This window comes from Schistocerca gregaria, chromosome 4 (genome assembly GCF_023897955.1).
Source record: "Schistocerca gregaria isolate iqSchGreg1 chromosome 4, iqSchGreg1.2, whole genome shotgun sequence".
NCBI lineage: Eukaryota > Metazoa > Arthropoda > Insecta > Orthoptera > Acrididae > Schistocerca > Schistocerca gregaria.
Window position 1 is genome coordinate 25593129 of NC_064923.1, and position 26326 is coordinate 25619454.

General features: G+C 46.9%; 12 non-coding genes across 12 annotated transcripts; all 12 read left to right on the forward strand.

Annotated features, from left to right (window-relative positions):
• Positions 1 to 1053: 1053 nt before the first annotated feature.
• Positions 1054 to 1125, forward strand: Trnat-agu (transfer RNA threonine (anticodon AGU)). Its single transcript has one exon. It is a non-coding gene; the product is annotated as a tRNA-Thr (tRNA).
• A 1444-nt stretch (positions 1126 to 2569) lies between these two features.
• Trnat-agu (transfer RNA threonine (anticodon AGU)) lies at positions 2570 to 2641 on the forward strand. Its single transcript has one exon. It is a non-coding gene; the product is annotated as a tRNA-Thr (tRNA).
• Positions 2642 to 9393: 6752 nt separating this feature from the next.
• Trnat-agu (transfer RNA threonine (anticodon AGU)) lies at positions 9394 to 9465 on the forward strand. Its single transcript has one exon. It is a non-coding gene; the product is annotated as a tRNA-Thr (tRNA).
• A 1457-nt stretch (positions 9466 to 10922) lies between these two features.
• Trnat-agu (transfer RNA threonine (anticodon AGU)) lies at positions 10923 to 10996 on the forward strand. Its single transcript has one exon. It is a non-coding gene; the product is annotated as a tRNA-Thr (tRNA).
• Positions 10997 to 12453: 1457 nt separating this feature from the next.
• Positions 12454 to 12527, forward strand: Trnat-agu (transfer RNA threonine (anticodon AGU)). Its single transcript has one exon. It is a non-coding gene; the product is annotated as a tRNA-Thr (tRNA).
• A 1468-nt stretch (positions 12528 to 13995) lies between these two features.
• Trnat-agu (transfer RNA threonine (anticodon AGU)) lies at positions 13996 to 14067 on the forward strand. Its single transcript has one exon. It is a non-coding gene; the product is annotated as a tRNA-Thr (tRNA).
• A 1445-nt stretch (positions 14068 to 15512) lies between these two features.
• Trnat-agu (transfer RNA threonine (anticodon AGU)) lies at positions 15513 to 15586 on the forward strand. The gene has a single exon. It is a non-coding gene; the product is annotated as a tRNA-Thr (tRNA).
• A 1468-nt stretch (positions 15587 to 17054) lies between these two features.
• On the forward strand, positions 17055 to 17126 carry Trnat-agu (transfer RNA threonine (anticodon AGU)). Its single transcript has one exon. It is a non-coding gene; the product is annotated as a tRNA-Thr (tRNA).
• A 2981-nt stretch (positions 17127 to 20107) lies between these two features.
• Positions 20108 to 20181, forward strand: Trnat-agu (transfer RNA threonine (anticodon AGU)). The gene has a single exon. It is a non-coding gene; the product is annotated as a tRNA-Thr (tRNA).
• A 1462-nt stretch (positions 20182 to 21643) lies between these two features.
• Positions 21644 to 21715, forward strand: Trnat-agu (transfer RNA threonine (anticodon AGU)). The gene has a single exon. It is a non-coding gene; the product is annotated as a tRNA-Thr (tRNA).
• Positions 21716 to 24693: 2978 nt separating this feature from the next.
• Positions 24694 to 24767, forward strand: Trnat-agu (transfer RNA threonine (anticodon AGU)). The gene has a single exon. It is a non-coding gene; the product is annotated as a tRNA-Thr (tRNA).
• Positions 24768 to 26232: 1465 nt separating this feature from the next.
• Positions 26233 to 26304, forward strand: Trnat-agu (transfer RNA threonine (anticodon AGU)). Its single transcript has one exon. It is a non-coding gene; the product is annotated as a tRNA-Thr (tRNA).
• The last annotated feature ends 22 nt before the right edge of the window (positions 26305 to 26326 follow it).

The window sequence follows — 26326 nt, forward strand, 5'->3', positions numbered from 1 at the left end:
GTATCAAATGGGTGGGAAAGAGCAAGGGGCAGCGTCTGTGTAGAACGAAAACACAACTCCTCAGTGGTGTGAGCGTTTTGAGATGAGTCGTATATAAGTTCCACTTGTTTATCAGTGGCCGTGTGTCCTAATGGATAAGGCGTCGGACTTCGTATCCGAAGATTGCGTGTTTGATTCCTCTCTCGGTCGTGTTTTTCCAGATCTGAAAAAGAAACATACCGTTTTAGTGTAGCACTTGAGCAGTACGAAACCGTGTGAATGTTGCTGTTGACCATTTTCTGCTTGGAGATGCTCTTCAGCTTAAAACACGCACAACAAGACCGGTGTTAACTAGCGAATTGGTTTGCATATTGCCGTCGCCGCGTGTTTTTGACTGGCACTTGCACATCTAAAATAACGTCGGAAAGTAACTCGTTCGGCTTATGAGTCACATCAAGTATGTGTGTTAATTTTGACGAAACTAGCTCTGCAGGTTGTCATGCAATTCTGTTACCTCTCAGAAATGATTATGAAATAAAAGTGAACTACGTGACGAGTGTGACGTTAGGAAAACATTAGGCAACATGGGGAGGTTCTGTATGGGACCAATCAACCCAAACGAGTACTGTGTGACGTGCTAACCGGCATATATTCACCGAGGCAGCGCGGCTAGCTCAGTCGGTAGAACATAAGGCTCTTAATTCCAGGGTCGTGGGTTCGAGCCCCACGTGGGGAGGAACGGAATTTTGTTCCTCTGCAGATGTAACTTACCGTTTTTCTGATTAACGTGATGTAATGGAAATAGCAACTTTAAACTTTGCCTACGTCTCCGTCAGTCGCAAGGAAACTGTATTTGAAGGTGAAGGTGATTTTGTAGACATGTGTGAAAGACATGTTCTGAAATGCAAGTGGTGTTATTTGGAGAGCACTTCCTTTACGTGTCAGATGTGTAGCCAAGCAGTAATGGGTCGCCATAGCTGCAAATATTAGACGGTAATATGAAGTGTTGTCAGCTGAAGTCTGATGATCCAGACGACCGTAAGGATGAAGTACGCAAAAGTACCGCTAGGCCGCGCCTCTTTAGCTCAGTGGCAGAGCACTGGTCTAGTAAACCAGGCGTCGTGAGTTCGATCCTCACAGGAGGCAGACGAATTTTGGATATCAGTTGCGCGTCGTGGCCTTATAGCAAACAGTATCTGGCATGACTAACAATTAGCGAGAGGCGTTTTATTAAGAATTACTCTCAGATGTGATTAAGACGAATGGCGCAGATAAAGCATTTGCCAAACCGGTACAGCATAAGGTGGGACGGGACAGTCTGAAACATATTTTATAGATGTATTTCTCACATATCTCAGAGCCTTCCGCGGTCGTCGTCGTCGTCGTCGTCGTCGTCGTCGTCGCCACTTCTGCAGAAGTAGCAAATGGACATCGTAGCAAATGCGGCGAGGGACGCCCTGCCTTACATTTCCGAATGCACAAAGTGTGTGGTTTAGTTTCCCAGTCTATATTTGGTAGGTCTCGTAGCAGGTTGAATGTATCAAATGGGTGGGAAAGAGCAAGGGGCAGCGTCTGTGTAGAACGAAAACACAACTCCTCAGTGGTGTGAGCGTTTTGAGATGAGTCGTATATAAGTTCCACTTGTTTATCAGTGGCCGTGTGTCCTAATGGATAAGGCGTCGGACTTCGTATCCGAAGATTGCGTGTTTGATTCCTCTCTCGGTCGTGTTTTTCCAGATCTGAAAAAGAAACATACCGTTTTAGTGCAGCACTTGAGCAGTACGAAACCGTGTGAATGTTGCTGTTGACCATTTTCTGCTTGGAGATGCTCTTCAGCTTAAAACACGCACAACAAGACCGGTGTTAACTAGCGAATTGGTTTGCATATTGCCGTCGCCGCGTGTTTTTGACTGGCACTTGCACATCTAAAATAACGTCGGAAAGTAACTCGTTCGGCTTATGAGTCACATCAAGTATGTGTGTTAATTTTGACGAAACTAGCTCTGCAGGTTGTCATGCAATTCTGTTACCTCTCAGAAATGATTATGAAATAAAAGTGAACTACGTGACAAGTGTGACGTTAGGAAAACATTAGGCAACATGGAGAGGTTCTGTATGGGACCAATCAACCCAAACGAGTACTGTGTGACGTGCTAACCGGCATATACTCACCGAGGCAGCGCGGCTAGCTCAGTCGGTAGAACATAAGGCTCTTAATCCCAGGGTCGTGGGTTCGAGCCCCACGTGGAGAGGAACGGAATTTTGTTCCTCTGCAGATGTAACTTACCGTTTTTCTGATTAACGTGATGTAATGGAAATAGCAACTTTAAACTTTGCCTACGTCTCCGTCAGTCGCAAGGAAACTGTATTTGAAGGTGAAGGTGATTTTGTAGACATGTGTGAAAGACATGTTCTGAAATGGAAGTGGTGTTATTTGGAGAGCACTTCCTTTACGTGTCAGATGTGTAGCCAAGCAGTAATGGGTCGCCATAGCTGCAAATATGAGACGGTAATATGAAGTGTTGTCAGCTGAAGTCTGATGATCCAGACGACCGTAAGGATGAAGTACGCAAAAGAACCGCTATACCGCGCCTCTTTAGCTCAGTGGCAGAGCACTGGTCTAGTAAACCAGGGGTCGTGAGTTCGATCCTCACAGGAGGCAGACGAATTTTGGATATCAGTTGCGCGTCGTGGCCTTATAGCAAACAGTATCTGGGATGACGAACAATTAGCGAGAGGCGTTTTATTAAGAATTACTCTCAGATGTGATTAAGGCGAATGGCGCAGATAAAGCATTTGCCAAACCGGTACAGCATAAGGTGGGACGGGACAGTCTGAAACATATTTTATAGATGTATTTCTCACATATCTCAGAGCCTTCCGCGGTCGTCGTCGTCGTCGTCGTCGTCGTCGTCGTCGTCGTCGCCACTTCTGCAGAAGTAGCAAATGGACATCGTAGCAAATGCGGCGAGGGACGCTCTGCCATACATTTCCGAATGCACAAAGTGTGTGGTTTAGTTTCCCAGTCTATATTTGGTAGGTCTCGTAGCAGGTTGAATGTATCAAATGGGTGGGAAAGAGCAAGGGGCAGCGTCTGTGTAGAACGAAAACACAACTCCTCAGTGGTGTGAGCGTTTTGAGATGAGTCGTATATAAGTTCCACTTGTTTGTCAGTGACCGTGTGGCCTAATGGATAAGGCGTCGGACTTCGTATCCGAAGATTGCGTGTTTGATTCCTCTCTCGGTCGTGTTTTTCCAGATCTGAAAAAGAAACATACCGTTTTAGTGTAGCACTTGAGCAGTACGAAACCGTGTGAATGTTGCTGTTGACCATTTTCTGCTTGGAGATGCTCTTCAGCTTAAAACACGCACAACAAGACCGGTGTTAACTAGCGAATTGGTTTGCATATTGTCGTCGCCGCGTGTTTTTGACTGGCACTTGCACATCTAAAATAACGTCGGAAAGTAACTCGTTCGGCTTATGAGTCACATCAAGTATGTGTGTTAATTTTGACGAAACTAGCTCTGCAGGTTGTCATGCAATTCTGTTACCTCTCAGAAATGATTATGAAATAAAAGTGAACTACGTGACGAGTGTGACGTTAGGAAAACATTAGGCAACATGGGGAGGTTCTGTATGGGACCAATCAACCCAAACGAGTACTGTGTGACGTGCTAACCGGCATATACTCACCGAGGCAGCGCGGCTAGCTCAGTCAGTCGAGGCGCGGCCGTCGTGCAGGTCGGACGTGCCTGGAGCGTTGTTTACGTGCTCAGCTGCGGCCTGCGGTGCGGCACGTGGTGAGTCGAGGGCCGTTGCGGCGCGCAAGCATCTTGTTTGTAACGAATAGAACCTAACATGGATCACCCAGAGCGGAAAGATACTTTGAAGTTTATGTTTGATGGAAGTTTTTCTCGACCGAAATATTACGAAGTCGAACGATTTCTCGATGAAGACGTAAAATTGCCTCCCACCGATATCATTGGTATCCATTTGTCTATTGTCAGTAGCACAGTTTATATCAAATTGCGTGACCCAGAATTGTGCGACAAAATCATCGATTCATGTGGCGGTACCTATAAATTTCGACACAGTGACGGGAATGTTGGTGAGGTGACTGTTGTCCACGCTGGTCTTGGTATTCGTACCGTCAGGATTTTCGAGTTGCCTTTTGAAATCTCGGCTGAACAAATTAATGCTTCTATTAAGTCCTACGGCAAAATTATCAGTAACATTGCCGAAAAGTGGGCCCCGTTCCATAAGTACCCTGTTTTGAACGGTGTGCGTCAAATTAAGATCGAATTGCAACGGCATATTCCGTCCTACCTAACGATTTGTGGATATAGGGCGATAATCATATATGAGGGACAGCCTCGTACATGTTCAGGCTGTAATTCCACGGGACACGTCCGGGCACAGTGCATCCAACGACGTGTAACGCAGCTGCCTGCGGGTGAACTGGGCCCTCCCCCGCAACCGACAATATTACCGACTACTCATGTAGCGGCGGTCCGTGCAAATACACCCACTGCGTCGGCTGCGGAAGTCGGACTTAGTGTGGCCGATGTTACGAATGACGGAGATGTACCTATGGAAATCTCTACCGCTCAGGAAGCTTTGCCGGTCGCTGGCTTACCTGCCGCGGTGCCCCGTGACGCCTCACGTGAGGAAGCCAGGGTTGACGTTGTGGAGGCGGCCACTACCGCCACTGACAGCCAGCAAGAGACAGAGACTCTTCCTTTTCCTTTAAAGAATGCGGAAGCCTCTGTCAGTGGGTCCTCCCCGAAAAAGCACAAGAAACGTCGGATCGCTCGTCCGGCGGCAGCTCAATCGGCACCTCCCTTGCGTGAAAAGGCCAAACACGCGGGCCGCATGATCTGCGATGACACTTCGGGGACCGAAGATTGTCTTCCGTCGTTGGCCTCACCCATGAATATTGACGATGATGTATCCAACCTTGACACGGGGAGGGCACATATTAGTGCACCACCGCGGACGGCCCAAGTTGCAGATGTGCAGGGTGACGGCCCGCAATGTGGTTCCGGAACTGCTGCAGCAGGCGCGACGACGGCTGTGTCTGTCGATAATTGGGCGGATGATATTGAAGATATGACTGGCAATCCCGAGCGTGAAGAACCGATGGCAACTGGTGATACGCTGCTTACGTCTCGGCGCAATGCAGCGTCCACGGACGGCGACGTCTAGACTTATACGACCTCCGAAGCGGACGACTGTTGAAGGGATAAAAATCGTACCTGTTTTCATCTGCAGATGACCACTCATCCCACATCGCTCCGTTCACGACAATCCTATAAGATTTCTACCATAAATGTTAACCGCATTGTCTCTCAAGCAAAAATCCACAGCCTTCGACATTATTTACGGGCCGCTGATATAGATATTCTGTTCGTACAGGAAGCACTGACTCCACTCCTAGCCGACGTCCCCGGTTATGACGCCATTGTCAATATAGGGACGGAGGCAGGTACGATCATTCTGTATCGGGAAGGCATTGAATGTTCTTGTTTGTCCATGTTACCTACCGGACGAGGCATTGCCGCACAGTTCCATGATGTACTCCTTCTTAATGTGTACGCCCCTTCCGGTTCCAACGCGCGAGCGGCGAGGAGGGAGTTTTACACGGGAGAGATAGCGAATCTAATCACCGACTTGCGTCTGCGTATTATTATGGGTGGTGACTTTAACTGCGTATTGCGCCGCACCGATCAAACGCCGAACTTTAACTTTAGCCAGGAACTGCTAACACTGGTTACAGAATTGCAGTCAGTCGACACGTGGGCGACCTTACACCCAGATGAAGTTGCCTTTACTCACTTTACGCAGACATCTTCCAGCAGGTTAGATCGCATATATGTGCAACGCGGTCTTTTAGCCGACGTGGGAACTTGCGAATATTGGCCCGTTAATTTCAGTGACCATATCGCTTACCACATCGTCTTTAATCACTCACCGCAGAAAGTTTATAGAGGCTTCGGACGATGGCAACTCAACTGTCGCCTCTTACAAGACGCCACTTTAGAGCGTGAGATCCGGTCAGTTTGGCACTCCGTAACATCAAGCAGGCCCACGTATTCCACGTGGATTGATTGGTGGACGCTTCATGCAAAGGGGAAACTCATTACTTGCATCAAGCACCACGCCCGGATTCGTGCTCGCGGTGAGAAGGAAATCACTGAATTCTATTTCTGTGCCCTGCGAGAATTGTACCGGGATTATCATCAGGTGCCTAATAACATCACGCACGTACGCACACTCCAAACCAAGATTACATCCTTGACGGCCTGCACCGCCGTCGGTCACCAGATTCGAGCACGTGACTCCACAAACTTGCCGCAACAGCAGACGTCAGTCCATCATATCGTCCAACAGTTACGTGCAGCGCGTAGGAAACTTATTCATAAGTTGCAGGATGCAGACGGTGCTTGTTATACCCTACAGCGAGACATCAAAAACCATGTTACCAACCACTTTGCTGCACTTTACACCTGTGCTGGTGTACCACATGAGAAAGTGCGAGAATGGTATCATTCTGGACCCCCGCCGTACCGCATTACCGACGACCTCAATCGGGACCTGCTTGCTCCCTTTACCAAAGAAGAACTGAAGGATGCCCTGCTTGCTGCGCCACGAAATAAATCTCCGGGCACGGACGGGCTCTCTGTCGAGTTTTACGTCAAATACTGGCCTATATTAGGGGACGAACTCACAGAGATGTACAATGAAGTACTACGTGGGATTGCTCTACCCCCAGCCTTCACAGAGGGGTTAACTGTTTTAATACCTAAGACGCCGACGCCGACCACCACCAAAGATCTGCGGCCCATTACTCTGCTCAATGCCGACTTTAAGCTTCTGACGCGCGCCCTCAATGCCCGATTACGGCAGCTGTTACCCTATCTTCTGGGACCATACCAAATGAGTGCGATCCGTGGTCGGTCGCTGTCCACCATTTTGGCGCTATATCGGGATCTCGTCTCCCTCACCTGGGCCACCCGCACTCCTATGGCCATAGCATTTCTTGACTTCGATAAGGCTTACGATCGAGCTGACTATCACTATCTCAGCGGCGTGATGGAATCAATGGGCTTCAGTCTTAATTTTATCCACCTCATCAACAACTGTATCAGTGGTACCCGTACACGCTTCCTGATCAATAATACATTGACGGAGTACGTCCAGCTCTCACGGGATATCAAGCAAGGCTGTCCACTTTCAACGACGCTCTATGCGATCCTCATGGAACCCTTGTTGCGCCATCTACATCATAGCCTCCCTGGATTCCAGTTTTATGGTATCAAGTCTGTGGTCCAAGCTTACGCAGACGATGTCAGCGTGCTTCTTAACGACGTTCGCGATGTCACCGCAGCGAAACGCATTCTTGAGGAATTCCAAAGAGATAGTGGTGCCATGTTAAACGTCAATAAATCCGCCGCCTTAACGCTTGGTCAAGAACGACCTATCACAGGCGACGCTTGGCTGCCCTGTGTACAGACTAGAAAACACCTTGGTCTCTACGTTACGGCCCGGCCTCTGGACATGTCTCACAAAAATTGGATAACCAAAATTCAGGCGATAAAAGCACTCCTGCGCGACCAGAACATGCGACACCTCGATCGTCTGCAGCGAGCCTTTTTCGTCAACTCTTATGCCCTCTCTAAATTACAATTTGTTGCCGCCGTCCTACCTATGCCACCCACAGTAGCAAGATCACTCCTAGCGGCGGCCGCCTGGTACGTCTGGAAGCTCAATATTTTTAAGGTTTCCTTCACCACGACAGCACTGCCATGCGATATGGGAGGCCTTGGCTTGAAAAACCCCGGCATTCATGCCCTAGCCCTGTATCTGAAACGCTCATGGCAGATACTCACCGCCAGCGAGGACACCGTCACGAAGCGGCTCTATCAACTGTCCCGCCCCCGCAATATATCTCCGCCTGTGGACATTGGCCACGTCGGCCCGCACTTTCAGCATATAGCACTGTATTACCTTGAAAGTAGCTATCTCGACGACGAGCTTTTCAAGAAGCCGACGGTAAAACTGTACCGCCACTTACTTCGGCCGTCACTGCCTGGCCCCTTGGAAAAGAAGTATCCGGCTTGCAATTGGTCCCTCGTTTGGGCTAACATCCATAATCCAACGCTTCCGACAGATGTCCGCTCCAAATGGTATGACGTGGTCGCTGACACTATTCCGACGAAAGAAAAGCGGCACAGGATTAATCTTGCACCCAGTCCCTACTGCGACTTGTGCCACATGGTTGAGACTATTGCACATCTGTTTGTCTGCAAGGATCAAGTGCACATCTGGAATTGGACGCGCAAAAAACTCGCTGTGCTCAACCGGACTGCGCCTCATGCGATTCAGATCCACGACATTCTGCGCCCGGACTACCGACTCTTCCCTGCAGCCAAACATAACAGCTACCTATGGCTTATGGGACATTTTATCCACTATATTCTGTCCGGCAGCGCGCCTAATGTCTTAGATTTTCAAGTATATCTCTCACACCAACACTGGCGCACAACCAACCAATATGGGCACCGGTATCAGTCAACATTTCAAAATTTTCCTCACATCGTCCTTGACATGAAGTAGGACGTGGATAACATGAATATCTGTTATAACAATTCGTTTTTCCTGTACTATAGTCAAGGTTATACTCACTGCAAAGACTTCCATTTGTCTCATTGTGATTCTGAATAAAGCAACGTATGAGATCAAGAATATGTCCTTCCCAGGATCAGTTATTTCTACGACATATTAAATTTGGTGTATTTTGAATGAAACAAAAGCGCAAAACAGACAGCAGAAACGAGCAAAGAAGATGGATAGAAAACAAACGAATATACAAATTACAACGAACAAAAAAAAAAACTAAAAAAAAAAACAAAAAAAAAACAAATGGATAAGGCGTCGGACTTTAATAAAAAAAAAACAAAAAAAAAGTTGGTAGAGCGTCACACTCTTAATCCAAGGGTTAATTAGAAGAAAAAAAGTCGGTAGAACATAAGGCTCTTAATCCCAGGGTCGTGGGTTCGAGCCCCACGTGGGGAGGAACGGAATTTTGTTCCTCTGCAGATGTAACTTACCGTTTTTCTGATTAACGTGATGTAATGGACATAGCAACTTTAAACTTTGCCTACGTCTCCGTCAGTCGCTACGAAACTGTATTTGAAGGTGAAGGTGATTTTGTAGACATGTGTGAAAGACATGTTCTGAAATGCAAGTGGTGTTATTTGGAGAGCACTTCCTTTACGTGTCAGATGTGTAGGCAAGCAGTAATGGGTCGCCATAGCTGCAAATATTAGACGGTAATATGAAGTGTTGTCAGCTGAAGTCTGATGATCCAGACGACCGTAAGGATGAAGTACGCAAAAGTACCGCTAGGCCGCGCCTCTTTAGCTCAGTGGCAGAGCACTGGTCTAGTAAACCAGGGGTCGTGAGTTCGATCCTCACAGGAGGCAGACGAATTTTGGATATCAGTTGCGCGTCGTGGCCTTATAGCAAACAGTATCTGGGATGACTAACAATTAGCGAGAGGCGTTTTATTAAGAATTACTCTCAGATGTGATTAAGGCGAATGGCGCAGATAAAGCATTTGCCAAAGCGGTACAGCATAAGGTGGGATGGGACAGTCTGAAATATATTTTATAGATGTATTTCTCACATATCTCAGAGCCTTCCGCGGTTGTCGTCGTCGTCGTCGTCGTCGTCGTCGTCGTCGTCGCCGCCGCCGCCACTTCTGCAGAAGTAGCAAATGGACATCGTAGCAAATGCGGCGAGGGACGCCCTGCCTTACATTTCCGAATGCACAAAGTGTGTGGTTTAGTTTCCCAGTCTATATTTGGTAGGTCTCGTAGCAGGTTGAATGTATCAAATGGGTGGGAAAGAGCAAGGGGCAGCGTCTGTGTAGAACGAAAACACAACTCCTCAGTGGTGTGAGCGTTTTGAGATGAGTCGTATATAAGTTCCACTTGTTTGTCAGTGACCGTGTGGCCTAATGGATAAGGCGTCGGACTTCGTATCCGAAGATTGCGTGTTTGATTCCTCTCTCGGTCGTGTTTTTCCAGATATGAAAAAGAAACATACCGTTTTAGTGCAGCACTTGAGCAGTACGAAACCGTGTGAACGTTGCTGTTGACCATTTTCTGCTTGGAGATGCTCTTGAGGTTGAAACACTCACAACAAGACCGGTGTTAACTAGCGAATTGGTTTGCATATTGCCGTCGCCGCGTGTTTTTGACTGGCACTTGCACATCTAAAATAACGTCGGAAAGTAACTCGTTCGGCTTATGAGTCACATCAAGTATGTGTGTTAATTTTGACGAAACTAGCTCTGCAGGTTGTCATGCAATTCTGTTACCTCTCAGAAATGATTATGAAATAAAAGTGAACTACGTGACGAGTGTGACGTTAGGAAAACATTAGGCAACATGGGGAGGTTCTGTATGGGACCAATCAACCCAAACGAGTACTGTGTGACGTGCTAACCGGCATATACTCTCCGAGGCAGCGCGGCTAGCTCAGTCGGTAGAACGTAAGGCTCTTAATCCCAGGGTCGTGGGTTCGAGCCCCACGTGGGGAGGCACGGAATTTTGTTCCTCTGCAGATGTAACTTACCGTTTTTCTGATTAACGTGATGTAATGGAAATAGCAACTTTAAACTTTGCCTACGTCTCCGTCAGTCACTACGAAACTGTATTTGAAGGTGAAGGTGATTTTGTAGACATGTGTGAAAGACATGTTCTGAAATGCAAGTGGTGTTATTTGGAGAGCACTTCCTTTACGTGTCAGATGTGTAGGTAAGCAGTAATGGGTCGCCATAGCTGCAAATATTAGACGGTAATATGAAGTGTTGTCAGCTGAAGTCTGATGATCCAGACGACCGTAAGGATGAAGTACGCAAAAGTACCGCTAGGCCGCCCCTCTTTAGCTCAGTGGCAGAGCACTGGTCTAGTAAACCAGGGGTCGTGAGTTCGATCCTCACAGGAGGCAGACGAATTTTGGATATCAGTTGCGCGTCGTGGCCTTATAGCAAACAGTATCTGGGATGACTAACAATTAGCGAGAGGCGTTTTATTAAGAATTACTCTCAGATGTGATTAAGGCGAATGGCGCAGATAAAGCATTTGCCAAAGCGGTACAGCATAAGGTGGGATGGGACAGTCTGAAATATATTTTATAGATGTATTTCTCACATACCTCAGAGCCTTCCGCGGTTGTCGTCGTCGTCGTCGTCGTCGTCGTCGTCGTCGTCGCCGCCGCCGCCACTTCTGCAGAAGTAGCAAATGGACATCGTAGCAAATGCGGCGAGGGACGCCCTGCCTTACATTTCCGAATGCACAAAGTGTGTGGTTTAGTTTCCCAGTCTATATTTGGTAGGTCTCGTAGCAGGTTGAATGTATCAAATGGGTGGGAAAGAGCAAGGGGCAGCGTCTGTGTAGAACGAAAACACAACTCCTCAGTGGTGTGAGCGTTTTGAGATGAGTCGTATATAAGTTCCACTTGTTTGTCAGTGACCGTGTGGCCTAATGGATAAGGCGTCGGACTTCGTATCCGAAGATTGCGTGTTTGATTCCTCTCTCGGTCGTGTTTTTCCAGATATGAAAAAGAAACATACCGTTTTAGTGCAGCACTTGAGCAGTACGAAACCGTGTGAACGTTGCTGTTGACCATTTTCTGCTTGGAGATGCCCTTGAGCTTGAAACACTCACAACAAGACCGGTGTTAACTAGCGAATTGGTTTGCATATTGCCGTCGCCGCGTGTTTTTGACTGGCACTTGCACATCTAAAATAACGTCGGAAAGTAACTCGTTCGGCTTATGAGTCACATCAAGTATGTGTGTTAATTTTGACGAAACTAGCTCTGCAGGTTGTCATGCAATTCTGTTACCTCTCAGAAATGATTATGAAATAAAAGTGAACTACGTGACGAGTGTGACGTTAGGAAAACATTAGGCAACATGGGGAGGTTCTGTATGGGACCAATCAACCCAAACGAGTACTGTGTGACGTGCTAACCGGCATATACTCTCCGAGGCAGCGCGGCTAGCTCAGTCGGTAGAACATAAGGCTCTTAATCCCAGGGTCGTGGGTTCGAGCCCCACGTGGGGAGGCACGGAATTTTGTTCCTCTGCAGATGTAACTTACCGTTTTTCTGATTAACGTGATGTAATGGAAATAGCAACTTTAAACTTTGCCTACGTCTCCGTCAGTCACTACGAAACTGTATTTGAAGGTGAAGGTGATTTTGTAGACATGTGTGAAAGACATGTTCTGAAATGCAAGTGGTGTTATTTGGAGAGCACTTCCTTTACGTGTCAGATGTGTAGGTAAGCAGTAATGGGTCGCCATAGCTGCAAATATTAGACGGTAATATGAAGTGTTGTCAGCTGAAGTCTGATGATCCAGACGACCGTAAGGATGAAGTACGCAAAAGTACCGCTAGGCCGCCCCTCTTTAGCTCAGTGGCAGAGCACTGGTCTAGTAAACCAGGGGTCGTGAGTTCGATCCTCACAGGAGGCAGACGAATTTTGGATATCAGTTGCGCGTCGTGGCCTTATAGCAAACAGTATCTGGGATGACTAACAATTAGCGAGAGGCGTTTTATTAAGAATTACTCTCAGATGTGATTAAGGCGAATGGCGCAGATAAAGCATTTGCCAAAGCGGTACAGCATAAGGTGGGATGGGACAGTCTGAAATATATTTTATAGATGTATTTCTCACATACCTCAGAGCCTTCCGCGGTTGTCGTCGTCGTCGTCGTCGTCGTCGTCGTCGTCGTCGTCGTCGTCGCCGCCGCCGCCACTTCTGCAGAAGTAGCAAATGGACATCGTAGCAAATGCGGCGAGGGACGCCCTGCCTTACATTTCCGAATGCACAAAGTGTGTGGTTTAGTTTCCCAGTCTATATTTGGTAGGTCTCGTAGCAGGTTGAATGTATCAAATGGGTGGGAAAGAGCAAGGGGCAGCGTCTGTGTAGAACGAAAACACAACTCCTCAGTGGTGTGAGCGTTTTGAGATGAGTCGTATATAAGTTCCACTTGTTTGTCAGTGACCGTGTGGCCTAATGGATAAGGCGTCGGACTTCGTATCCGAAGATTGCGTGTTTGATTCCTCTCTCGGTCGTGTTTTTCCAGATATGAAAAAGAAACATACCGTTTTAGTGCAGCACTTGAGCAGTACGAAACCGTGTGAACGTTGCTGTTGACCATTTTCTGCTTGGAGATGCCCTTGAGCTTGAAACACTCACAACAAGACCGGTGTTAACTAGCGAATTGGTTTGCATATTGCCGTCGCCGCGTGTTTTTGACTGGCACTTGCACATCTAAAATAACGTCGGAAAGTAACTCGTTCGGCTTATGAGTCACATCAAGTATGTGTGTTAATTTTGACGAAACTAGCTCTGCAGGTTGTCATGCAATTCTGTTACCTCTCAGAAATGATTATGAAATAAAAGTGAACTACGTGACGAGTGTGACGTTAGGAAAACATTAGGCAACATGGGGAGGTTCTGTATGGGACCAATCAACCCAAACGAGTACTGTGTGACGTGCTAACCGGCATATACTCACCGAGGCAGCGCGGCTAGCTCAGTCGGTAGAACATAAGGCTCTTAATCCCAGGGTCGTGGGTTCGAGCCCCACGTGGGGAGGCACGGAATTTTGTTCCTCTGCAGATGTAACTTACCGTTTTTCTGATTAACGTGATGTAATGGAAATAGCAACTTTAAACTTTGCCTACGTCTCCGTCAGTCACTACGAAACTGTATTTGAAGGTGAAGGTGATTTTGTAGACATGTGTGAAAGACATGTTCTGAAATGCAAGTGGTGTTATTTGGAGAGCACTTCCTTTACGTGTCAGATGTGTAGGCAAGCAGTAATGGGTCGCCATAGCTGCAAATATTAGACGGTAATATGAAGTGTTGTCAGCTGAAGTCTGATGATCCAGACGACCGTAAGGATGAAGTACGCAAAAGTACCGCTAGGCCGCGCCTCTTTAGCTCAGTGGCAGAGCACTGGTCTAGTAAACCAGGGGTCGTGAGTTCGATCCTCACAGGAGGCAGACGAATTTTGGATATCAGTTGCGCGTCGTGGCCTTATAGCAAACAGTATCTGGGATGACTAACAATTAGCGAGAGGCGTTTTATTAAGAATTACTCTCAGATGTGATTAAGGCGAATGGCGCAGATAAAGCATTTGCCAAAGCGGTACAGCATAAGGTGGGATGGGACAGTCTGAAATATATTTTATAGATGTATTTCTCACATATCTCAGAGCCTTCCGCGGTTGTCGTCGTCGTCGTCGTCATCGTCGTCGCCGCCGCCACTTCTGCAGAAGTAGCAAATGGACATCGTAGCAAATGCGGCGAGGGACGCCCTGCCTTACATTTCCGAATGCACAAAGTGTGTGGTTTAGTTTCCCAGTCTATATTTGGTAGGTCTCGTAGCAGGTTGAATGTATCAAATGGGTGGGAAAGAGCAAGGGGCAGCGTCTGTGTAGAACGAAAACACAACTCCTCAGTGGTGTGAGCGTTTTGAGATGAGTCGTATATAAGTTCCACTTGTTTGTCAGTGACCGTGTGGCCTAATGGATAAGGCGTCGGACTTCGTATCCGAAGATTGCGTGTTTGATTCCTCTCTCGGTCGTGTTTTTCCAGATATGAAAAAGAAACATACCGTTTTAGTGCAGCACTTGAGCAGTACGAAACCGTGTGAACGTTGCTGTTGACCATTTTCTGCTTGGAGATGCTCTTGAGCTTGAAACACTCACAACAAGACCGGTGTTAACTAGCGAATTGGTTTGCATATTGCCGTCGCCGCGTGTTTTTGACTGGCACTTGCACATCTAAAATAACGTCGGAAAGTAACTCGTTCGGCTTATGAGTCACATCAAGTATGTGTGTTAATTTTGACGAAACTAGCTCTGCAGGTTGTCATGCAATTCTGTTACCTCTCAGAAATGATTATGAAATAAAAGTGAACTACGTGACGAGTGTGACGTTAGGAAAACATTAGGCAACATGGGGAGGTTCTGTATGGGACCAATCAACCCAAACGAGTACTGTGTGACGTGCTAACCGGCATATACTCACCGAGGCAGCGCGGCTAGCTCAGTCGGTAGAACATAAGGCTCTTAATCCCAGGGTCGTGGGTTCGAGCCCCACGTGGGGAGGCACGGAATTTTGTTCCTCTGCAGATGTAACTTACCGTTTTTCTGATTAACGTGATGTAATGGAAATAGCAACTTTAAACTTTGCCTACGTCTCCGTCAGTCACTACGAAACTGTATTTGAAGGTGAAGGTGATTTTGTAGACATGTGTGAAAGACATGTTCTGAAATGCAAGTGGTGTTATTTGGAGAGCACTTCCTTTACGTGTCAGATGTGTAGGTAAGCAGTAATGGGTCGCCATAGCTGCAAATATTAGACGGTAATATGAAGTGTTGTCAGCTGAAGTCTGATGATCCAGACGACCGTAAGGATGAAGTACGCAAAAGTACCGCTAGGCCGCCCCTCTTTAGCTCAGTGGCAGAGCACTGGTCTAGTAAACCAGGGGTCGTGAGTTCGATCCTCACAGGAGGCAGACGAATTTTAGATATCAGTTGCGCGTCGTGGCCTTATAGCAAACAGTATCTGGGATGACTAACAATTAGCGAGAGGCGTTTTATTAAGAATTACTCTCAGATGTGATTAAGGCGAATGGCGCAGATAAAGCATTTGCCAAAGCGGTACAGCATAAGGTGGGATGGGACAGTCTGAAATATATTTTATAGATGTATTTCTCACATACCTCAGAGCCTTCCGCGGTTGTCGTCGTCGTCGTCGTCGTCGTCGTCGTCGTCGTCGTCGTCGTCGCCGCCGCCGCCACTTCTGCAGAAGTAGCAAATGGACATCGTAGCAAATGCGGCGAGGGACGCCCTGCCTTACATTTCCGAATGCACATAGTGTGTGGTTTAGTTTCCCAGTCTATATTTGGTAGGTCTCGTAGCAGGTTGAATGTATCAAATGGGTGGGAAAGAGCAAGGGGCAGCGTCTGTGTAGAACGAAAACACAACTCCTCAGTGGTGTGAGCGTTTTGAGATGAGTCGTATATAAGTTCCACTTGTTTGTCAGTGACCGTGTGGCCTAATGGATAAGGCGTCGGACTTCGTATCCGAAGATTGCGTGTTTCATTCCTCTCTCGGTCGTGTTTTTCCAGATATGAAAAAGAAACATACCGTTTTAGTGCAGCACTTGAGCAGTACGAAACCGTGTGAACGTTGCTGTTGACCATTTTCTGCTTGGAGATGCTCTTGAGCTTGAAACACGCACAACAAGACCGGTGTTAACTAGCGAATTGGTTTGCATATTGCCGTCGCCGCGTGTTTTTGACTGGCACTTGCACATCTAAAATAACGTCGGAAAGTAACTCGTTCGGCTTATGAGTCACATCAAGTATGTGTGTTTATTTTGACGAAACTAGCTCTGCAGGTTGTCATGCAATTCTGTTACCTCTCAGAAATGATTATGAAATAAAAGTGAACTACGTGACGAGTGTGACGTTAGGAAAACATTAGGCAACATGGGGAGGTTCTGTATGGGACCAATCAACCCAAACGAGTACTGTGTGACGTGCTAACCGGCATATACTCACCGAGGCAGCGCGGCTAGCTCAGTCGGTAGAACATAAGGCTCTTAATCCCAGGGTCGTGGGTTCGAGCCCCACGTGGGGAGAAACGGAATTTTGTTCCTCTGCAGATGTAACTTACCGTTTTTCTGATTAACGTGATGTAATGGAAATAGCAACTTTAAACTTTGCCTACGTCTCCGTCAGTCGCTACGAAACTGTATTTGAAGGTGAAGGTGATTTTGTATACATGTGTGAAAGACATGTTCTGAAATGCAAGTGGTGTTATTTGGAGAGCACTTCCTTTACGTGTCAGATGTGTAGGCAAGCAGTAATGGGTCGCCATAGCTGCAAATATTAGACGGTAATATGAAGTGTTGTCAGCTGAAGTCTGATGATCCAGACGACCGTAAGGATGAAGTACGCAAAAGTACCGCTAGGCCGCGCCTCTTTAGCTCAGTGGCAGAGCACTGGTCTAGTAAACCAGGGGTCGTGAGTTCGATCCTCACAGGAGGCAGACGAATTTTGGATATCAGTTGCGCGTCGTGGCCTTATAGCAAACAGTATCTGGGATGACTAACAATTAGCGAGAGGCGTTTTATTAAGAATTACTCTCAGATGTGATTAAGGCGAATGGCGCAGATAAAGCATTTGCCAAAGCGGTACAGCATAAGGTGGGATGGGACAGTCTGAAATATATTTTATAGATGTATTTCTCACATATCTCAGAGCCTTCCGCGGTTGTCGTCGTCGTCGTCGTCATCGTCGTCGCCGCCGCCACTTCTGCAGAAGTAGCAAATGGACATCGTAGCAAATGCGGCGAGGGACGCCCTGCCTTACATTTCCGAATGCACAAAGTGTGTGGTTTAGTTTCCCAGTCTATATTTGGTAGGTCTCGTAGCAGGTTGAATGTATCAAATGGGTGGGAAAGAGCAAGGGGCAGCGTCTGTGTAGAACGAAAACACAACTCCTCAGTGGTGTGAGCGTTTTGAGATGAGTCGTATATAAGTTCCACTTGTTTGTCAGTGACCGTGTGGCCTAATGGATAAGGCGTCGGACTTCGTATCCGAAGATTGCGTGTTTGATTCCTCTCTCGGTCGTGTTTTTCCAGATCTGAAAAAGAAACATACCGTTTTAGTGTAGCACTTGAGCAGTACGAAACCGTGTGAATGTTGCTGTTGACCATTTTCTGCTTGGAGATGCTCTTCAGCTTGAAACACGCACAACAAGACCGGTGTTAACTAGCGAATTGGTTTGCATATTGCCGTCGCCGCGTGTTTTTGACTGGCACTTGCACATCTAAAATAACATCGGAAAGTAACTCGTTCGGCTTATGAGTCACATCAAGTATGTGTGTTTATTTTGACGAAACTAGCTCTGCAGGTTGTCATGCAATTCTGTTACCTCTCAGAAATGATTATGAAATAAAAGTGAACTACGTGACGAGTGTGACGTTAGGAAAACATTAGGCAACATGGGGAGGTTCTGTATGGGACCAATCAACCCAAACGAGTACTGTGTGACGTGCTAACCGGCATATACTCACCGAGGCAGCGCGGCTAGCTCAGTCGGTAGAACATAAGGCTCTTAATCCCAGGGTCGTGGGTTCGAGCCCCACGTGGGGAGGCACGGAATTTTGTTCCTCTGCAGATGTAACTTACCGTTTTTCTGATTAACGTGATGTAATGGAAATAGCAACTTTAAACTTTGCCTACGTCTCCGTCAGTCACTACGAAACTGTATTTGAAGGTGAAGGTGATTTTGTAGACATGTGTGAAAGACATGTTCTGAAATGCAAGTGGTGTTATTTGGAGAGCACTTCCTTTACGTGTCAGATGTGTAGGTAAGCAGTAATGGGTCGCCATAGCTGCAAATATTAGACGGTAATATGAAGTGTTGTCAGCTGAAGTCTGATGATCCAGACGACCGTAAGGATGAAGTACGCAAAAGTACCGCTAGGCCGCCCCTCTTTAGCTCAGTGGCAGAGCCCTGTCTAGTAAACCAGGGGTCGTGAGTTCGATCCTCACAGGAGGCAGACGAATTTTGGATATCAGTTGCGCGTCGTGGCCTTATAGCAAACAGTATCTGGGATGACTAACAATTAGCGAGAGGCGTTTTATTAAGAATTACTCTCAGATGTGATTAAGGCGAATGGCGCAGATAAAGCATTTGCCAAAGCGGTACAGCATAAGGTGGGATGGGACAGTCTGAAATATATTTTATAGATGTATTTCTCACATACCTCAGAGCCTTCCGCGGTTGTCGTCGTCGTCGTCGTCGTCGTCGTCGTCGTCGTCGTCGTCGCCGCCGCCGCCACTTCTGCAGAAGTAGCAAATGGACATCGTAGCAAATGCGGCGAGGGACGCCCTGCCTTACATTTCCGAATGCACAAAGTGTGTGGTTTAGTTTCCCAGTCTATATTTGGTAGGTCTCGTAGCAGGTTGAATGTATCAAATGGGTGGGAAAGAGCAAGGGGCAGCGTCTGTGTAGAACGAAAACACAACTCCTCAGTGGTGTGAGCGTTTTGAGATGAGTCGTATATAAGTTCCACTTGTTTGTCAGTGACCGTGTGGCCTAATGGATAAGGCGTCGGACTTCGTATCCGAAGATTGCGTGTTTGATTCCTCTCTCGGTCGTGTTTTTCCAGATATGAAAAAGAAACATACCGTTTTAGTGTAGCACTTGAGCAGTACGAAACCGTGTGAACGTTGCTGTTGACCATTTTCTGCTTGGAGATGCCCTTGAGCTTGAAACACTCACAACAAGACCGGTGTTAACTAGCGAATTGGTTTGCATATTGCCGTCGCCGCGTGTTTTTGACTGGCACTTGCACATCTAAAATAACGTCGGAAAGTAACTCGTTCGGCTTATGAGTCACATCAAGTATGTGTGTTAATTTTGACGAAACTAGCTCTGCAGGTTGTCATGCAATTCTGTTACCTCTCAGAAATGATTATGAAATAAAAGTGAACTACGTGACGAGTGTGACGTTAGGAAAACATTAGGCAACATGGGGAGGTTCTGTATGGGACCAATCAACCCAAACGAGTACTGTGTGACGTGCTAACCGGCATATACTCACCGAGGCAGCGCGGCTAGCTCAGTCGGTAGAACATAAGGCTCTTAATCCCAGGGTCGTGGGTTCGAGCCCCACGTGGGGAGGCACGGAATTTTGTTCCTCTGCAGATGTAACTTACCGTTTTTCTGATTAACGTGATGTAATGGAAATAGCAACTTTAAACTTTGCCTACGTCTCCGTCAGTCACTACGAAACTGTATTTGAAGGTGAAGGTGATTTTGTAGACATGTGTGAAAGACATGTTCTGAAATGCAAGTGGTGTTATTTGGAGAGCACTTCCTTTACGTGTCAGATGTGTAGGTAAGCAGTAATGGGTCGCCATAGCTGCAAATATTAGACGGTAATATGAAGTGTTGTCAGCTGAAGTCTGATGATCCAGACGACCGTAAGGATGAAGTACGCAAAAGTACCGCTAGGCCGCCCCTCTTTAGCTCAGTGGCAGAGCACTGGTCTAGTAAACCAGGGGTCGTGAGTTCGATCCTCACAGGAGGCAGACGAATTTTGGATATCAGTTGCGCGTCGTGGCCTTATAGCAAACAGTATCTGGGATGACTAACAATTAGCGAGAGGCGTTTTATTAAGAATTACTCTCAGATGTGATTAAGGCGAATGGCGCAGATAAAGCATTTGCCAAAGCGGTACAGCATAAGGTGGGATGGGACAGTCTGAAATATATTTTATAGATGTATTTCTCACATACCTCAGAGCCTTCCGCGGTTGTCGTCGTCGTCGTCGTCGTCGTCGTCGTCGTCGTCGTCGCCGCCGCCGCCACTTCTGCAGAAGTAGCAAATGGACATCGTAGCAAATGCGGCGAGGGACGCCCTGCCTTACATTTCCGAATGCACATAGTGTGTGGTTTAGTTTCCCAGTCTATATTTGGTAGGTCTCGTAGCAGGTTGAATGTATCAAATGGGTGGGAAAGAGCAAGGGGCAGCGTCTGTGTAGAACGAAAACACAACTCCTCAGTGGTGTGAGCGTTTTGAGATGAGTCGTATATAAGTTCCACTTGTTTGTCAGTGACCGTGTGGCCTAATGGATAAGGCGTCGGACTTCGTATCCGAAGTTTGCGTGTTTGATTCCTCTCTCGGTCGTGTTTTTCCAGATATGAAAAAGAAACATACCGTTTTAGTGCAGCACTTGAGCAGTACGAAACCGTGTGAACGTTGCTGTTGACCATTTTCTGCTTGGAGATGCTCTTGAGCTTGAAACACGCACAACAAGACCGGTGTTAACTAGCGAATTGGTTTGCATATTGCCGTCGCCGCGTGTTTTTGACTGGCACTTGCACATCTAAAATAACGTCGGAAAGTAACTCGTTCGGCTTATGAGTCACATCAAGTATGTGTGTTTATTTTGACGAAACTAGCTCTGCAGGTTGTCATGCAATTCTGTTACCTCTCAGAAATGATTATGAAATAAAAGTGAACTACGTGACGAGTGTGACGTTAGGAAAACATTAGGCAACATGGGGAGGTTCTGTATGGGACCAATCAACCCAAACGAGTACTGTGTGACGTGCTAACCGGCATATACTCACCGAGGCAGCGCGGCTAGCTCAGTCGGTAGAACATAAGGCTCTTAATCCCAGGGTCGTGGGTTCGAGCCCCACGTGGGGAGAAACGGAATTTTGTTCCTCTGCAGATGTAACTTACCGTTTTTCTGATTAACGTGATGTAATGGAAATAGCAACTTTAAACTTTGCCTACGTCTCCGTCAGTCGCTACGAAACTGTATTTGAAGGTGAAGGTGATTTTGTAGACATGTGTGAAAGACATGTTCTGAAATGCAAGTGGTGTTATTTGGAGAGCACTTCCTTTACGTGTCAGATGTGTAGGCAAGCAGTAATGGGTCGCCATAGCTGCAAATATTAGACGGTAATATGAAGTGTTGTCAGCTGAAGTCTGATGATCCAGACGACCGTAAGGATGAAGTACGCAAAAGTACCGCTAGGCCGCGCCTCTTTAGCTCAGTGGCAGAGCACTGGTCTAGTAAACCAGGGGTCGTGAGTTCGATCCTCACAGGAGGCAGACGAATTTTGGATATCAGTTGCGCGTCGTGGCCTTATAGCAAACAGTATCTGGGATGACTAACAATTAGCGAGAGGCGTTTTATTAAGAATTACTCTCAGATGTGATTAAGGCGAATGGCGCAGATAAAGCATTTGCCAAAGCGGTACAGCATAAGGTGGGATGGGACAGTCTGAAATATATTTTATAGATGTATTTCTCACATATCTCAGAGCCTTCCGCGGTTGTCGTCGTCGTCGTCGTCATCGTCGTCGCCGCCGCCACTTCTGCAGAAGTAGCAAATGGACATCGTAGCAAATGCGGCGAGGGACGCCCTGCCTTACATTTCCGAATGCACAAAGTGTGTGGTTTAGTTTCCCAGTCTATATTTGGTAGGTCTCGTAGCAGGTTGAATGTATCAAATGGGTGGGAAAGAGCAAGGGGCAGCGTCTGTGTAGAACGAAAACACAACTCCTCAGTGGTGTGAGCGTTTTGAGATGAGTCGTATATAAGTTCCACTTGTTTGTCAGTGACCGTGTGGCCTAATGGATAAGGCGTCGGACTTCGTATCCGAAGATTGCGTGTTTGATTCCTCTCTCGGTCGTGTTTTTCCAGATCTGAAAAAGAAACATACCGTTTTAGTGTAGCACTTGAGCAGTACGAAACCGTGTGAATGTTGCTGTTGACCATTTTCTGCTTGGAGATGCTCTTCAGCTTAAAACACGCACAACAAGACCGGTGTTAACTAGCGAATTGGTTTGCATATTGCCGTCGCCGCGTGTTTTTGACTGGCACTTGCACATCTAAAATAACATCGGAAAGTAACTCGTTCGGCTTATGAGTCACATCAAGTATGTGTGTTTATTTTGACGAAACTAGCTCTGCAGGTTGTCATGCAATTCTGTTACCTCTCAGAAATGATTATGAAATAAAAGTGAACTACGTGACGAGTGTGACGTTAGGAAAACATTAGGCAACATGGGGAGGTTCTGTATGGGACCAATCAACCCAAACGAGTACTGTGTGACGTGCTAACCGGCATATACTCACCGAGGCAGCGCGGCTAGCTCAGTCGGTAGAACATAAGGCTCTTAATCCCAGGGTCGTGGGTTCGAGCCCCACGTGGGGAGGCACGGAATTTTGTTCCTCTGCAGATGTAACTTACCGTTTTTCTGATTAACGTGATGTAATGGAAATAGCAACTTTAAACTTTGCCTACGTCTCCGTCAGTCACTACGAAACTGTATTTGAAGGTGAAGGTGATTTTGTAGACATGTGTGAAAGACATGTTCTGAAATGCAAGTGGTGTTATTTGGAGAGCACTTCCTTTACGTGTCAGATGTGTAGGTAAGCAGTAATGGGTCGCCATAGCTGCAAATATTAGACGGTAATATGAAGTGTTGTCAGCTGAAGTCTGATGATCCAGACGACCGTAAGGATGAAGTACGCAAAAGTACCGCTAGGCCGCCCCTCTTTAGCTCAGTGGCAGAGCCCTATCTAGTAAACCAGGGGTCGTGAGTTCGATCCTCACAGGAGGCAGACGAATTTTGGATATCAGTTGCGCGTCGTGGCCTTATAGCAAACAGTATCTGGGATGACTAACAATTAGCGAGAGGCGTTTTATTAAGAATTACTCTCAGATGTGATTAAGGCGAATGGCGCAGATAAAGCATTTGCCAAAGCGGTACAGCATAAGGTGGGATGGGACAGTCTGAAATATATTTTATAGATGTATTTCTCACATACCTCAGAGCCTTCCGCGGTTGTCGTCGTCGTCGTCGTCGTCGTCGTCGTCGTCGTCGTCGCCGCCGCCGCCACTTCTGCAGAAGTAGCAAATGGACATCGTAGCAAATGCGGCGAGGGACGCCCTGCCTTACATTTCCGAATGCACAAAGTGTGTGGTTTAGTTTCCCAGTCTATATTTGGTAGGTCTCGTAGCAGGTTGAATGTATCAAATGGGTGGGAAAGAGCAAGGGGCAGCGTCTGTGTAGAACGAAAACACAACTCCTCAGTGGTGTGAGCGTTTTGAGATGAGTCGTATATAAGTTCCACTTGTTTGTCAGTGACCGTGTGGCCTAATGGATAAGGCGTCGGACTTCGTATCCGAAGATTGCGTGTTTGATTCCTCTCTCGGTCGTGTTTTTCCAGATATGAAAAAGAAACATACCGTTTTAGTGTAGCACTTGAGCAGTACGAAACCGTGTGAACGTTGCTGTTGACCATTTTCTGCTTGGAGATGCCCTTGAGCTTGAAACACTCACAACAAGACCGGTGTTAACTAGCGAATTGGTTTGCATATTGCCGTCGCCGCGTGTTTTTGACTGGCACTTGCACATCTAAAATAACGTCGGAAAGTAACTCGTTCGGCTTATGAGTCACATCAAGTATGTGTGTTAATTTTGACGAAACTAGCTCTGCAGGTTGTCATGCAATTCTGTTACCTCTCAGAAATGATTATGAAATAAAAGTGAACTACGTGACGAGTGTGACGTTAGGAAAACATTAGGCAACATGGGGAGGTTCTGTATGGGACCAATCAACCCAAACGAGTACTGTGTGACGTGCTAACCGGCATATACTCACCGAGGCAGCGCGGCTAGCTCAGTCGGTAGAACATAAGGCTCTTAATCCCAGGGTCGTGGGTTCGAGCCCCACGTGGGGAGGCACGGAATTTTGTTCCTCTGCAGATGTAACTTACCGTTTTTCTGATTAACGTGATGTAATGGAAATAGCAACTTTAAACTTTGCCTACGTCTCCGTCAGTCACTACGAAACTGTATTTGAAGGTGAAGGTGATTTTGTAGACATGTGTGAAAGACATGTTCTGAAATGCAAGTGGTGTTATTTGGAGAGCACTTCCTTTACGTGTCAGATGTGTAGGTAAGCAGTAATGGGTCGCCATAGCTGCAAATATTAGACGGTAATATGAAGTGTTGTCAGCTGAAGTCTGATGATCCAGACGACCGTAAGGATGAAGTACGCAAAAGTACCGCTAGGCCGCCCCTCTTTAGCTCAGTGGCAGAGCACTGGTCTAGTAAACCAGGGGTCGTGAGTTCGATCCTCACAGGAGGCAGACGAATTTTGGATATCAGTTGCGCGTCGTGGCCTTATAGCAAACAGTATCTGGGATGACTAACAATTAGCGAGAGGCGTTTTATTAAGAATTACTCTCAGATGTGATTAAGGCGAATGGCGCAGATAAAGCATTTGCCAAAGCGGTACAGCATAAGGTGGGATGGGACAGTCTGAAATATATTTTATAGATGTATTTCTCACATACCTCAGAGCCTTCCGCGGTTGTCGTCGTCGTCGTCGTCGTCGTCGTCGTCGTCGTCGTCGTCGCCGCCGCCGCCACTTCTGCAGAAGTAGCAAATGGACATCGTAGCAAATGCGGCGAGGGACGCCCTGCCTTACATTTCCGAATGCACATAGTGTGTGGTTTAGTTTCCCAGTCTATATTTGGTAGGTCTCGTAGCAGGTTGAATGTATCAAATGGGTGGGAAAGAGCAAGGGGCAGCGTCTGTGTAGAACGAAAACACAACTCCTCAGTGGTGTGAGCGTTTTGAGATGAGTCGTATATAAGTTCCACTTGTTTGTCAGTGACCGTGTGGCCTAATGGATAAGGCGTCGGACTTCGTATCCGAAGATTGCGTGTTTGATTCCTCTCTCGGTCGTGTTTTTCCAGATATGAAAAAGAAACATACCGTTTTAGTGCAGCACTTGAGCAGTACGAAACCGTGTGAACGTTGCTGTTGACCATTTTCTGCTTGGAGATGCTCTTGAGCTTGAAACACGCACAACAAGACCGGTGTTAACTAGCGAATTGGTTTGCATATTGCCGTCGCCGCGTGTTTTTGACTGGCACTTGCACATCTAAAATAACGTCGGAAAGTAACTCGTTCGGCTTATGAGTCACATCAAGTATGTGTGTTAATTTTGACGAAACTAGCTCTGCAGGTTGTCATGCAATTCTGTTACCTCTCAGAAATGATTATGAAATAAAAGTGAACTACGTGACGAGTGTGACGTTAGGAAAACATTAGGCAACATGGGGAGGTTCTGTATGGGACCAATCAACCCAAACGAGTACTGTGTGACGTGCTAACCGGCATATACTCACCGAGGCAGCGCGGCTAGCTCAGTCGGTAGAACATAAGGCTCTTAATCCCAGGGTCGTGGGTTGGAGCCCCACGTGGGGAGGAACGGAATTTTGTTCCTCTGCAGATGTAACTTACCGTTTTTCTGATTAACGTGATGTAATGGAAATAGCAACTTTAAACTTTGCCTACGTCTCCGTCAGTCGCAAGGAAACTGTATTTGAAGGTGAAGGTGATTTTGTAGACATGTGTGAAAGACATGTTCTGAAATGGAAGTGGTGTTATTTGGAGAGCACTTCCTTTACGTGTCAGATGTGTAGCCAAGCAGTAATGGGTCGCCATAGCTGCAAATATGAGACGGTAATATGAAGTGTTGTCAACTGAAGTCTGATGATCCAGACGACCGTAAGGATGAAGTACGCAAAAGAACCGCTATACCGCGCCTCTTTAGCTCAGTGGCAGAGCACTGGTCTAGTAAACCAGGGGTCGTGAGTTCGATCCTCACAGGAGGCAGACGAATTTTGGATATCAGTTG